Source organism: Electrophorus electricus, chromosome 21 (genome assembly GCF_013358815.1).
Source record: "Electrophorus electricus isolate fEleEle1 chromosome 21, fEleEle1.pri, whole genome shotgun sequence".
Classification (NCBI taxonomy): domain Eukaryota; kingdom Metazoa; phylum Chordata; class Actinopteri; order Gymnotiformes; family Gymnotidae; genus Electrophorus; species Electrophorus electricus.
In genome coordinates this window covers 3,812,083-3,825,408 of record NC_049555.1, presented here as the reverse complement: position 1 = coordinate 3,825,408, position 13,326 = coordinate 3,812,083, and positions in this window count along the sequence as shown.

Sequence of the window (13,326 nt, the reverse complement as noted above, 5' to 3'; positions counted from 1 at the left end):
AAATACTGAGACAGAAGCTAGAGAGAAAGAAGTCGGGAAAGAAAGTAACTGAGAGCAAGCAAGAAACTGAGAGAGTTGTCTGAGAAAAAAAGGGTTTTGAGGAGTAAAGCACAAGTAAGAGGCAGAATTTGAAGCATACAGAGAGATATGGAGAAAATGAAAACCCTCTATTCCAGAAAGCTTTATGTAATAACAGTAAAATAGCACAGCATGCTCCATTTCTGAATTTTAACCAAAAGGCCTGGAAGGAATGTAGAAAGTATGAGAAACTGATACCAGCCACTGACATCAGTGATGTGTATGCTTGTGAACTGATTTTATGAATAACTGGGACTAGTAGTATTCAAAGTGTAAGAAGGTTGGAGAGAGAGAGGGAGAGAGTGTGAGAGAGATTGAGAGAGAGTGTGTGAGAGAGGGAGAGAGTGTGAGAGAAATTGAGAGAGAGTGTGTGTGTGTGTGAGAGAGGGAGAGAGTGCAAGAGAAATTGAGAGAGAGAGAGTGTGTGTGTGTGTGTGTGTAAGAGAGGGAGAGAGTGTGAGAGAGATTGAGAGAGAGTGTGTACAGGAGGGATTCCAGACTGACAGCTGGTTCCCATTTGAGCCACTGTAGAAAGTATGTTCCTGTTTTTGTTATCATTTTGCCACCCACAGTGTTGCACCCTCCACTGGGCCTGCTTGTTTAGGGAGGGGGACATTATTAGTGATCTGGACAAGCCCCCCCCCCCCCCCCCAAACCTACCCCAACACCTGCTGACAGAACTCGGCACACCTCCAAATGCTAACAATTCCTGATCAGCTGTCTCTCCAACCCCAACACCAAGTCCCATCATCATCATCATCATCGTCACAACATGCAACATCTCTCATCTGTATCACTGAACCAGCTCCTCCAAACATCAAACACCAACTGGTGCTCACTCACTAACTTACAACTACAACGGCATGTGGTTTGGCCCAGGCACCAGACTTTTAGCGCCGTGCTCTAGTCTAGCAATCACGGTCACACCATTAATCAGACGTGGGGGGGAAACATCTCTCATAAATAACTTTATGACAGGAAAGAATTCTCTGGGTTCATTTTTCCTGTCACAGATCTGAAGGTCAGGTTGAAGCTGCCTCGAGAGCTTTGTGAGTTGCTTTGATATTAATGTACAATTTTCTGTTTTTTTTATTCGAGCGCTTTAATCTAGACGTGCTGGCAGGTGACGACAGTAAGTCAGTCTAGCGGCCAGACACGCGCAGCCGTTTGGTCTGCCGTGCCATAAGGAACCATTTGTGGAGCAGGCAGTTGCTCACGCGAGTGCTGAAATGCACAGTCTTTTTGTACAGCTGAGATTGCAACATTTGAAAAAGCAAGAGGTAACAATTTTACAAATAATCCTATTTTTTTCGCGTGTGTGTGGGTATGAAAATGTGCAGTCGGACAGGTAAGACACAGCAAGGACAGGATTATTTATTTGCCTGATAATTTGGCCATCTTCAAAAGGCAAAACTTGTCTGTTCGTTATCGAACCACAACATTAAGATGGTGGAAAGTGAACTTTCTTTCTAGGAGACTAAAGATTACATTACAGTACTTTGTGCTATCTTAACGGCGCTAATAACCTAACTGTTAGGTTACACAGCTAAATACCGATTGCATGAAATACAGACTCCGTACTAGCCATACATGATCATATTTGTGTTTTAATGCACCCTAATGTAAAAATTTGAAATCCTGTGCCATAAATATTTATACACGATTGCAACTCTTCGTGGAGGGTTCTTGATGAATGCTCGCGTTCGGCGTCTCTCGAGCACGCATTAACCGCGTGTGAGGTCAAGGCGATCAGGAGAGGTCAGTTCGTGGGGGTCAGCGCTTTCCAGCAATTACGCCCATTCAGCTGCAGCCATTGTATTAAGTGGACACAACTAAGAAAATAATCAAGAGTATTTAAACTAAAACGACCGCGATTGTGAAAAGCGCGTCATTGTCCAAAACAGCAAAGAATTTAGGTAAATTAAAGGACGTTTTGGGGTCAGCAGAGGGGCTGGTCACGATATTTATGTTGAGATTTGATTATGGCTTTCCAGCTGTGTGATGTCACTGACTTGGAGTGGCTGGATCCTACCTCGGAAACCCAGGTCGCCTTCTCCGAGTGTGGCGCCCCCTGCTGTCCGCAACCAGCAGTGCAGCTGTTGAGATTGGCCGCGCCACAGGCACGTCCGCTCTCGGCCGTGAGAAAGTTTCATAAAACGAAAACGGCGTCACATGACTCGGCCTCAAAAATTCAGACGGTGCCACTTTCCAAAACCTCCACTCCGCAATCCTCGATCACCCAGAATGCTCCGGGCTCTGCCAGAACCGGTTCTGCCTGGCCACAGACTCACTGTATCCAACTCGCTTCACCAACAGTCAGATTGAAGAGGCAGGAGGCCAGGCCTGGCCCACTGTCACCTTCACAGTTCAGCACATAGTCACAGATGCTGCAGACATTACACGCAGTTACAAAAAACCTACAACGCACTGCTGTGTTCGCTCACTGGATAACTGCTTTTCTCCCACTGCTCATCCAATGACATGGCATGGACATTTAAGGATCAGAACTTTTCATTGTGCATGAATCATTGTTGTAAACAATCATTACTGTAAACAAGTATGCTCCTCTTAAAAACAAATTAATATATAATAATAAAGACAATGAAAGTATATCTCTGGCACGAAACTATGCGAGGTGCATATGGCTGTGTTGGTGTTACTTTAGTGTTCGCCAGCTCTGTTGGCTGAAAGTTAATATCTGCTGCTGAAAACAGTAATGTAGGCCTATCCAGAGTTTCTGAAGGTCCAAGATGTCTTGTCCATTGTGTATGTCACTTCCTGGGTTTGGCAAGATGTACAGACAGCCCTGATTGAATTGGCTGGACAGCTGGACTTAAAGCTACAATGTTTGTTCCCTTGCTGCATTTGTTTCTCATCAGCACATATTAACCAGAACGTTATTGAGTTGGCTGCACTGGACAACAGCCATCCTCCAAGGGCTTCTGGAGTAGCCTGGGTGTCTATGTTCTGTCTGCATGGGCTTGGTTGCTATGTTAATATTTGGCTGCAGAATATGCAGGAATGAGATCTCCTCCTCTGTGTGATGTCATTTCTCCGTACTCCATACTTCATTTTTGCACAGACAGTGGGGAGTTGTGTGGAGGGTGTGCAGGATGTCGAGTCAAAATCCGCTGAGTTGTGCATTGAGAGGTACTCCGGCAGGGATGATGGGAAACAGAAAGAGGACACCCTCCTGACCTGCCCTTACCAGCCAAACCGTCTTTGGAAAAAACTAAAATGAGGGGGTCAACTATTGCAGTACTAGGTTTTCTGACATAATTTTCACAGTGGAATGCTTGAAGAAACATGAGCACTCTGGAATATAACCCCCCCCCCCCCCCCCCTTCAAAAAAAAAGAAAAAAAACAATATAGGATGTCAGACAAACTTCATGCTGTCATCATAAAAATCCCACCTCAGCTGACTGAAGAACACAGCTCACTTTTCTTTCCTTTAAGTTTATCTAGCCAGCCGCAGTAAAATGTTCCATTTGCAAATGCTGGTTTATGTCCTGTTTGAGGTTAAGTCTTGCAGAACACATCTGAGGGGTGTTCCTGCTGAAAAAGGATGCCTCACTCATAGACTTGTCATGCTCAATGTGGATGATGTCATTCTAATGATACAAAAAAAAACAAAAAAAAACCCCCCACAAGTTGTAGGTTTCTGAATGGAACACATGATTTCAAGCACCTTGGTCAGAAAAATACACATTAAGTACTTCGACTGCAGTAAACTGTACGTGTTTTTTCTAACATTTGTAAGTTTTATAGCTTTCTTGTTTTAAAAACCTGTTGGGTGCACATCTGAAAACTGGAGTAAGTCAATTCTTTCAGGCAGTCATATAGCACAGGTTGTCTGTCCCTGCACGCGGAGTATGAAATGTACAGCTTACAGCCCGCAACCAGTTCGTGGTTCTAATCTAATGTGGCCCATGCTCGACTTGAAAGATCCTCCCAATAAAAAAGGAAAAAGAGGTACTCTGTTGTTCCACTAGGGGGCGAAATAGAGCAATAAACTCAGGACCAATTCAAAAAGTTGACAAAAAATTCATTCGCAAATTAAGAATTTGATGATGTCTCTTTTGCCAAAATAATAATTTGTTTCTTTTTTTTTTTTTTTGGGGGGGGGGGGGGGGGGGGGGTGAATGTACAGTGAAAGCCACACCTATCTAGGTCTGATGCTTGTGCAGAGCACAGACTGTGCGTATATCCGGTCTGTGGCACAGTGACAAGGAATGGTCTTCTGAGAAAGAAAAAGTGAGTCGTAATTGTGCGCACTAATACTATACACATTAATACTATAAGGTATATACTATATACTAATCAATAACAGTATGTATTTGGCATGTTAGTGCACAAAATATTACCGTCCTGTACCGTCCTAAATATTTAGTAGATTTAAATATTTAGTTAGTATTGATGTTAAGGAGGCAGTTGGGACACACACAGAGTGTCTATGGTTTCAAGACTGCTGCTACTTCTGTTTAGCTATTCAACATAACCAAAACTATTGCTACATACAACAGTCATGCAAAAATACAAAATCCTTCCTCTGTCCACAAGCGGTCTTCCTTCCTGGAATTCTGGCCTAGTCACCGTGACAACTATTATCCCTGTCCCTAGTTCCCACTCTAATCAGTCACCTTTCTTAAACCCTTCAGCTTCACCGTTGTCTTAAGTTTGCCGGTTCCTCAGCGTCAGGAAACTGTTCGCCAGCTGCCATTCTGTATCTCTGTGCCTTTTTGCCTGGATTTTTGGACATTGGGCTGGATTTTTAAGACTGATCTGGGTTTTGACTCTTTGTTTATCGAACTGCCCTGTAACATCATAGAACTGGCCCGTGAGTCCTTCACAGATTTCCAAGTCTCAGTGGTTAGTCACAGTTACACAGCAATAACATAAGTCTAGCTGAGATTCCGTAGCAACTTCGTGCGTGATACTAACAGGTCCCATGCTTGTTAGGTACATTAGCCGTGTAGCTCCCATGCAAAACTACAGACATCTTTTGGCATTTGACTCAATTGGTGTAAGTTGAAAAGCACATAAATAATTTTTTTTCAGTGAAGCATTACTTTAGGAAATGGCCTTAATCAACGGGTATATTTGCTCATGCTCTTCTGAGCCCCTATTGGCTGACACTGCTATTAATCTTAAACTCTTACTGGGCTTCATGCAGACTTGACAGCTGTGCAGCTGAGTTTAGGATGTACAGAATACATTTACAGAATAGTGCTGTAAACACTGATCTGTGTACAGCACTGGCCACAGTCTAATCAATTATCCTCTCCACAGAACAGATATGACTAGCATACAGTGCACAATTAATTAACCATAATAATTATTAATCTCCCGTTGGGCTGTCTCCAGTTTTAAGTGGACACTACATATAGTTTCAAATTTTTGGAGAATTTTGTCACAGCGTAAGCACAAATCCTGAAGGATCCAACCGAAAAACTGCCATGCTAGTGGAAGGCTATGAATATTTGTAATTTAATCAACATTTCAGAAACTAAATAAATTCCTTTGATGGGGTGACGCTTCAGCTAACGGGAAATTGCTCTCTGGTTATAAATTTCTTTGGGAATAACAACTGTGATCGATGATGCTAATTTACAGAGTGTAAGTCGGATAGGTAATTTGCTACTGACAGCCATGCAGGTGTCCTGGCACGGTGATTCATACACTATGTGGATAAACTTACACATGATCTCTAACATGGCACACAGCTCATGGAAATTCCAGCCTTACCTCCTTAAATCAGGAGCCGCTGAGATGGTACTTGCACCTAAGGTTAGGTTCTGAGTTTACCAAAAGAGTTCAGCTGTCATGCAAGCTGTAGGCCGCATTTCATTTCGCTTGTTGCTGAAAGTGGACTTGGTCCCCAGGACTTGGTACCATTCCAGTCTAGTTCCTAAGTGATTCAGCGTTGTGCAGCCTGGCATGACATACACAGAACTTGTGTTTTAAACAAATATCCTTTGCAATTCATAACTGAGACCAATAACAAAGAAAGACGGTTCACCTGCACAACTGGCATCATAGTATGTGTAGCATTTGAACAAAATCAAATACATTTGTGTACAATCATCAGATTTGAGCACTGAAGATTCAGTTACACACGTCAGGTATACACGGTCAAGCAGCATGCACTTTGGCCTCTACTTTTTAAATAAATCCTTAAGGACATCCATCTGTTTGGGGAGGTCAGGTTAGTATGTCACTCTCTCTATTCTTGCTGCTGCATGACTCCAGTACATCAACCGAGAGCCCCCGAATCCAGCAGATTGCCCGAGCTCCCCCGGACTTTTGCATTTCTTCTTTTGTTTATGCACATTTAGACGTGAGCTGAGCTAATGTGACAGTGCGATAGGGTCCTGGTCTTTGTTTTACCCAGGTGTGCAAAAAGGTAAGACAACAAAGCCTGTTATAGATGTCAAACTAATTTTTTTTTTTTTTTTTTGGGGGGGGGGGGGGGGGGGCACAATTTTGCTTAGGTTCATATAATAAATGCACAGCATCAAACCATGATAGAAAGGTTTCGTTGATTCATTCTTGGTATTCTGTAAATGTTTGAGCATTAACAGGCTCTGTGGCATGCCGTGCTTTCTCTAGAACTAATATAGCCACTCTTGGGACGCTGCTTCCATATTTTCTAGATGTTAAGCTGTCAAGCTCCAGCCTTTTCTGCCACTTTCATGAAACCACCGACTACAATGCTGCAATACTATTTGTAGCATGCATGCACGCGCGCGTGTGTGTGTGTGTGTGCTGGCGTCACACACGCGTGCGTGCGTGCATGAAACACTGTGTGAGCCCAAATCAGGGGGAAAGAGTAACAGGGAGGGAAGATTAATGAGAGACAGCAAGGCTGAAGGATTTAAAAACATTAAGGCTGTCCAGAACCGGCTCGTTGGCGGACAGGAAGCCGGACATTACCTGGCTGAGCGGGTTCCAGTGCTGACTTCTGTAAGCAACGGAGATGAACCTGAGGTTTTCTAAGCCCACTGTAGGCATAATAGACATTATTATAACTTAAGTGGGAGTTATTTCCGTGTTAGATATTTTATTGTGATTGGTTGTATCTAGACGCATACCTAGTACACACAGTGTAGTATAAATGATCTCAAATGGGAGTTAAGTCTATACAATTAATTAGCAGCACACATATGTATTTTGTACATATGTAATAATGTTATTCTTCTAGCAAATATAACTAATGGTCATACAGGGCACATTATTTTTTATTATTATTATTTTTACTTTTTGTAACTAAAAAAACATGACATATGTTGGACATATATGACATATGTTACACATATATGAATGGCTTGGCTCATGCACAGCGCTGGAGAATGTCAGCGTAGTTTTATGGATGGCTAGCTTTCCTGCGAGTCATTTCTCTCTCCTTAACACCTCTGAGATGGCGAGTCTAACAGCCAGCTAGTTTATTACCGAGAGAAGGCATGAAGAAACTGGATTCCTACGGAAGACCTCCAGTCCAGAAGGGACCTTAAAGGAATTTTGTTGACCCCTTGTCTGGTTAAGCTGCTGTTTTTTTCCAGTTTGAATGCAGAGATGGCGTAGCTCATTCTCATAAAGAGGAAAAATGAGAATAAGCACTGTAAAAGAGCTCTTATTGCACTGTTAAACTGGACAACCGTGACTTGAATGAGATGAATGTAAGCTTTGTTCAGACAGAAAAGGAAAGTGTGTTTGTGTGTGTGTGTGTGTGTGTGTGTGTGTGTGGTAGGGGCATCATTAAACCACCATGGCAAGAACTGAGTCACAGTATGCTGCTGATGTCATAGCATAACACACTGGAATCGGACTAGAAGCCATAGCCACAGACATTGGAGCCTAGAACATTCCACAGCTCAATTAAAAGCTAATTGGTCCTTCTGTCTCACTGAAACTCACATTTATGTAGGAGCTTCTGAACTGAAATGGATTTAGTTCTAGCTGGTTAACTCTTGAATTTGGTAGTGCCTACTTTGGGCCTGGTGTTCAAGATGCATCTTAGATGCTGAAATTGTCATTCATGCTCTCTTATTTTATAATGATCTTTGTGTCTTCAAGCAGGAAACAGAAGTCTCAATGAGAACATGAGTTCTCTGTGAGCTACAGACATTTCCTTCTCAGGTTTCTAGATCAGGAGGCCAACACAGGTGCACATGGGATTCACAGACAGTGCTGCGGCACCATTGGAAATGTGTGGGTTTTGGTGGACGCCTTACTTTTTGGCAGATCTTACATTTGTTTGTATGCTTCCCTCGTCGTGTAAGTGCTTAGGAATGTGGGTGGAGGGAACTGGTTCAGGACCTTGCCCTTAATAGGCAACATCTGTCCAGGCTTCTTACACTGGATCTTCAGACCAGAATGGCTCCAGTGCCGTGTACAATCCCCATGCTGTTACCTGCTAAAAAATCTAATTCATTCACCCGAATCCTTCTTTCACTGCTGTCCCCGAAAAGAGCGTGTTACAGCCGAAGCACTTTTACAGTCGGCTTACACCAGGGCAGACAAGGAACTGTACTAAACTGGGTCAGCTTTTCCCCCTTTTACACAAAAGGGGGAAAAACATTGCCAGGTAAATGTATTTCTTAGTAAGCTTGGAAGGAGACATGGAGACATAGGAAATAAGGGAGCAGTTGGAAAAGGAATTACCTGCTTCCTGGCCAGTGGCAGTCTGTACATTTCCTGGGGAATCCACCCAGCAAAAACCACAGGCTTTCTGGAAGATTCCCAAGCCTGTATGAAAGGTCAGCTCCGTACATTTCTGACCAAGCAGTGAATTTCTTCTGATCATATGCAACTAAGCTTATCCAAATGAAATGTAATTCAGAATCATGTTTACCCCAAGTTCAGTTTAATTCAGTTTGACACTGGGGCTTGGTAAAAGTTCACTCTAAATGGTTCACTTTTTATATATAATAACGCCACAATAACCAAACCCATAGTTTCAAGGATGTGTGTTTGTGGTTTATAGAACGTAATACTAAGTTTACAAAAAAGCAGGAATGGGCTGTAGTAGATAACGCAGGCTACATGAGAGAGGAGAAAAGTCCCAGGCCGATATTCCACAGTGGCATTTTACTGGTCTGTTTGAAGTCTTGACACAAAATCGATTGCAAGTACCCTGGGAATCTGTCCTTCTTGTAATAATCGCATGGTTTGTGACGAACTGCTGTGGCATTTCGAAAGCGGCCCTGTGTTTATTTGGCCAGCCCAGGGAGCGGGTATCCTGTTGCTCTGCGGTGTGGGTGAGACGGCAGCGGTGGACTGTTTTGACTGGGGCTTCTCCTCCTCTTGAATAAGAAGAATCTTTGGAGGTGTTCGGGTCCAGGGCCTCCGTGCAGTAAAAACCACTGACTCACCGTCTGCTCATCCAGCAGTCGGACCAGGCGTCCCGAAAGTGCTTTCTGCTGAATGGCTGGAACGGCGGCTGTTGCGTTCCGGGGAGGAAGAGAAACAGCACGTTCCCCACCCCCACCCCCAATTTCTTGTCGTTTCTTTCCTTATCCTGTCTGTTTTCCCGGAGACGGTCTGGATGTCTCAGTGCCGGAATGTTGGGATCTGGGCCTAGAACCCGGGACTCCAGAACTGCTTGTTTTCTGAATTCCTATGACCAAAGTGCAGAATGTGGACACACATCAAGAGGACCTCAGGAGAGATGGATCATCAGGGAGATGAAATCTGGCAGCATCATGTGTGTAACACCCCCTGTCGTACCTTTGCTGGACAGTGGTCAATTGCAGGAGACGTAGAAGTAGAGCTAGTCAGACAAGTTAAGGTTGTCACTGGTGTTATTAGTGATAGCAGACATTTGGTCAGGAAGGAAAGATGAGCTTCTCCTGGGCAGCAAGCTCAGCACTGTACAACCTTGAATTTTTACACCGCCCAGACAGGGCTGGAAGCAGTTAAGCTGGTGGTGCTCACCCATGCAGTGAGATCTGGGAAATCTGGGAACGGCAAACAGCAAGTCAAGTGAAGACAGGATTTTGTATTCTAAAAATGTTGCATATCCTCCAAGGCCCATGGTGTGTGTGTGTGTGTGTGTGTGTGTACGTACGTGTGTGCGTGTTGTGTACACTTTTAAGATGTCTGGAACAATGAAATATCCATTTCAGGAGGGAGAAAATGCAAAGAGCACCTGGAGGGGGGATGCACAATCAGAAAGGTGATAAAAAGGTAAAGATAGATGTGGAGAAAAAGAGAGAGCGCTGTATCTGTAACTTGGAAGCAGACCCTTCACTGTAGTACACAGTGATGTTTGTGCATAGCTCCCTCACACAGGAATGAATCCTTTCCTAAGCTGCACTTAAGTTTTGCTAATAGTGAAGATGGTCTTGATTCAATTGTAAAATTCAACTTGCCTGACTTGCACACATCCTGATTTGCGTGGCATGCAAAACTAGCCTAATTCATGACTTAGCAGTAACAGAGATTCTGACCCAAGCATGGGGGGGGAAGTAGCCCATGAAAAATGTTTTTCTTCCATATCACAATCTTTGCACCACCATCCCTTTGGGAAACTGACCTCTGCTCAGTGCACTGAGTTTGCCTTCGCTGTAGCGTATCTAACCTCAGCACAGTTGCCAAAGCACTTGCAGTAATAGGCGTTCCTCATGGCCCTCTGCGTCGCTGCAATGCGAGGAATCATGGGAACTCGCCTTATAGAGAACAAAGGTCTTAATCATCCATATTTGTGCAAGAAATGGGTCGTTATTTTCATGATTAATGATGTCGGCCCTCGATAGCGTCTGCTGTCAAACCTGAAATATTCCGCTGCAGCTTCTCTCTCAAACATGGGAAAGGCACAGTACTTCCTAATGCTACTCCCCACGTAAACACGCGAGCAGGCTTCATGGACAATTTAACAGCAAAATACACACTCAGCACACTCCCGCTCAACGTTTTCTCAAGCTGCGTTTGTTTACCCCTGTCTGATGGAGGTCAACAAATGACTGCTGGGACTCGTCGCTGTCCCTGACGGCTTTTAAAATGGCACGTTTATAGTGGCCCAGGAGTGATGCTGACCAGATATGGACATTTTTGATTACAGTAAAACTAATTTAAAATTCTTATTAACAAGATTTGCACTTTGTTGCCATTTTTTACATTCTTAGCTAAATTCTAGTCAAGAATCATAGCCAGTGGCAGGAAGAATTTGAAGGTCAGAAGGCAAATGCATGGATAAAAAAACAAAAAACAAAACACTGACTTTTACTTTAAAGGACCAATTGCTTTGGGGCCTATTCATTTTGACCGCGATAAGATCAGTAGCTTATCTGAATCTGCTCCCTTAGCAGCAAAGTCCTGTTTGGGCCTTTAAAACAAGAACTTACATGCCTGTTTTATATGTCTGTGTATGCATGTTTCAGCTATGTATTATGAATAGTTTAACTGAAGAATACAGGTGAGCTTTTTCAGTACTATGGGGGATATCTTTATAACATTGGCCCTTTTTTCTAACCTCACTTGTTTTATTTACAGTAGCAGCTAAAATGCTGGTAGTATGCCTTAAATCCTGTTGGTCTGGTATAGTTGTTCCTAAACTCAGAAAGAATCCCACTGTCCAAAGAGTGCATGCTACCTTTAACAAATTAAAAGGTGCAACGTGGAAGATTTAGGAGGACCTACTGTCAGAAATGAAATATGTAATATAAAACCAATTTTTGTACACTAATAAAATCTACATCTACATGGGGAGGGAGTCTACAGTTTTCTACAGGAGCTCAGAATAGACAAACCATCATAGGAATGCAATTTGTTGTTTGATACCTTAAGCTAGAACATGGCCATGGGCACAGTTACCCAGAGGAGTAACCTTTTTTTTCTCCCAGTTAATGTGGAAAAACACCTAATTACTGCAAGATCTGTAATTTTACATTTATGCGCTAAAACTAGAATTCATCAATGGTAATTGGAACAAAAACTGAGTGACATTACCAAGATCAACCTTTTATACTTTCATACTGATAATAAAAGTTATTGCCAATAAAAAAGATTTTGTAAAAAAAAAAAAAAAAATCTGGAGTTCAAGTGTCTAACCTCTGTAATGTTACTCATTAGTCTATCCAGTTTTTGACTCTGCAAAGGGAAGAATATATATGATAGTGTTATTTACTTTATCTTGCAATCAGACTAAATACCTAGAATAAAATTACTTCACTAATTTTTTCAACCCTACCATAAATAAAAGGCAACCAGCATACAGAACAATACCTTCGCCATCATACGTTACATATTGACATATAATAATACTATTTCCAAACATCTAGCTTCAACTTCATCACTATAGACATACTATTGCTACTTGATGTGGTCATAGACAATGACCTCAGTTTACAAGCAGCCTGGCACTACAAGGCCACTCTAGATTTTACTACATGCTTGGAAAGTGGCGTGTGAGGGAGGTGCATTCAGTTGGTCGTAGTCTGCAAACTCACCACTAGATGCCCCCAAATCTTACACGTCCCCTTTAAGAAACATTTTCCACCTACACAGGCAAGTTTTACTCTCGGTATAAAGAACCCTCCTGAGTTGTAATTATGCAGCAAGCCTCACAGTATCATAGTGCAATGAGCAAGTCTTTGACCACTCTAGCTGAATAGGTGACACAATAGGTGTTCAGGTTAAAATACAGTACAGACTTTAAGGGGCACACGCAGTGCTCTGGGTTGTAGCTGCCATTTCGTGAAGCAGTTCTTATGCAAGGATTAAAAGCACTTAAACCTCCACCCTCAAAGATTCTTGCTTCTGAACAAAACAAACACACCAAACCACATCCATCCACCTGTGGTCTACCACTGTTTGAGCAAGCTGAAGAGGGAGCAGCATTCTTGTGAGTGAGTGAGTGAGTGAGTGAGTAAGTGTGTACACAGTGGCATGTGAGCTTTGGGTAGGACACATGCACACAGCTAGACCTTGAGCAAAAACAATTATGCGCGCGCACACACACACACACTGCCACTTCAGAGGCCAATGAGTCCTATTAAAAGCACTCTACTACAGATCCTTCAACATTATACTACATAGAGCAGCACTGCTAGGAGAGAAAGACATATATAATCTGGCAAATGCAGTAAATGTGTGTATTATATATATATATATAAAAAAAACAAAAAACAAAACAACAACAACAACAACAACAGTACATGGGAAAGGAACCCAGCACCATGCACAACCAGCACACTACGCATTATAAGGTATGTATAAACAGTCCTACATTAGAACATTGTCCACATCTG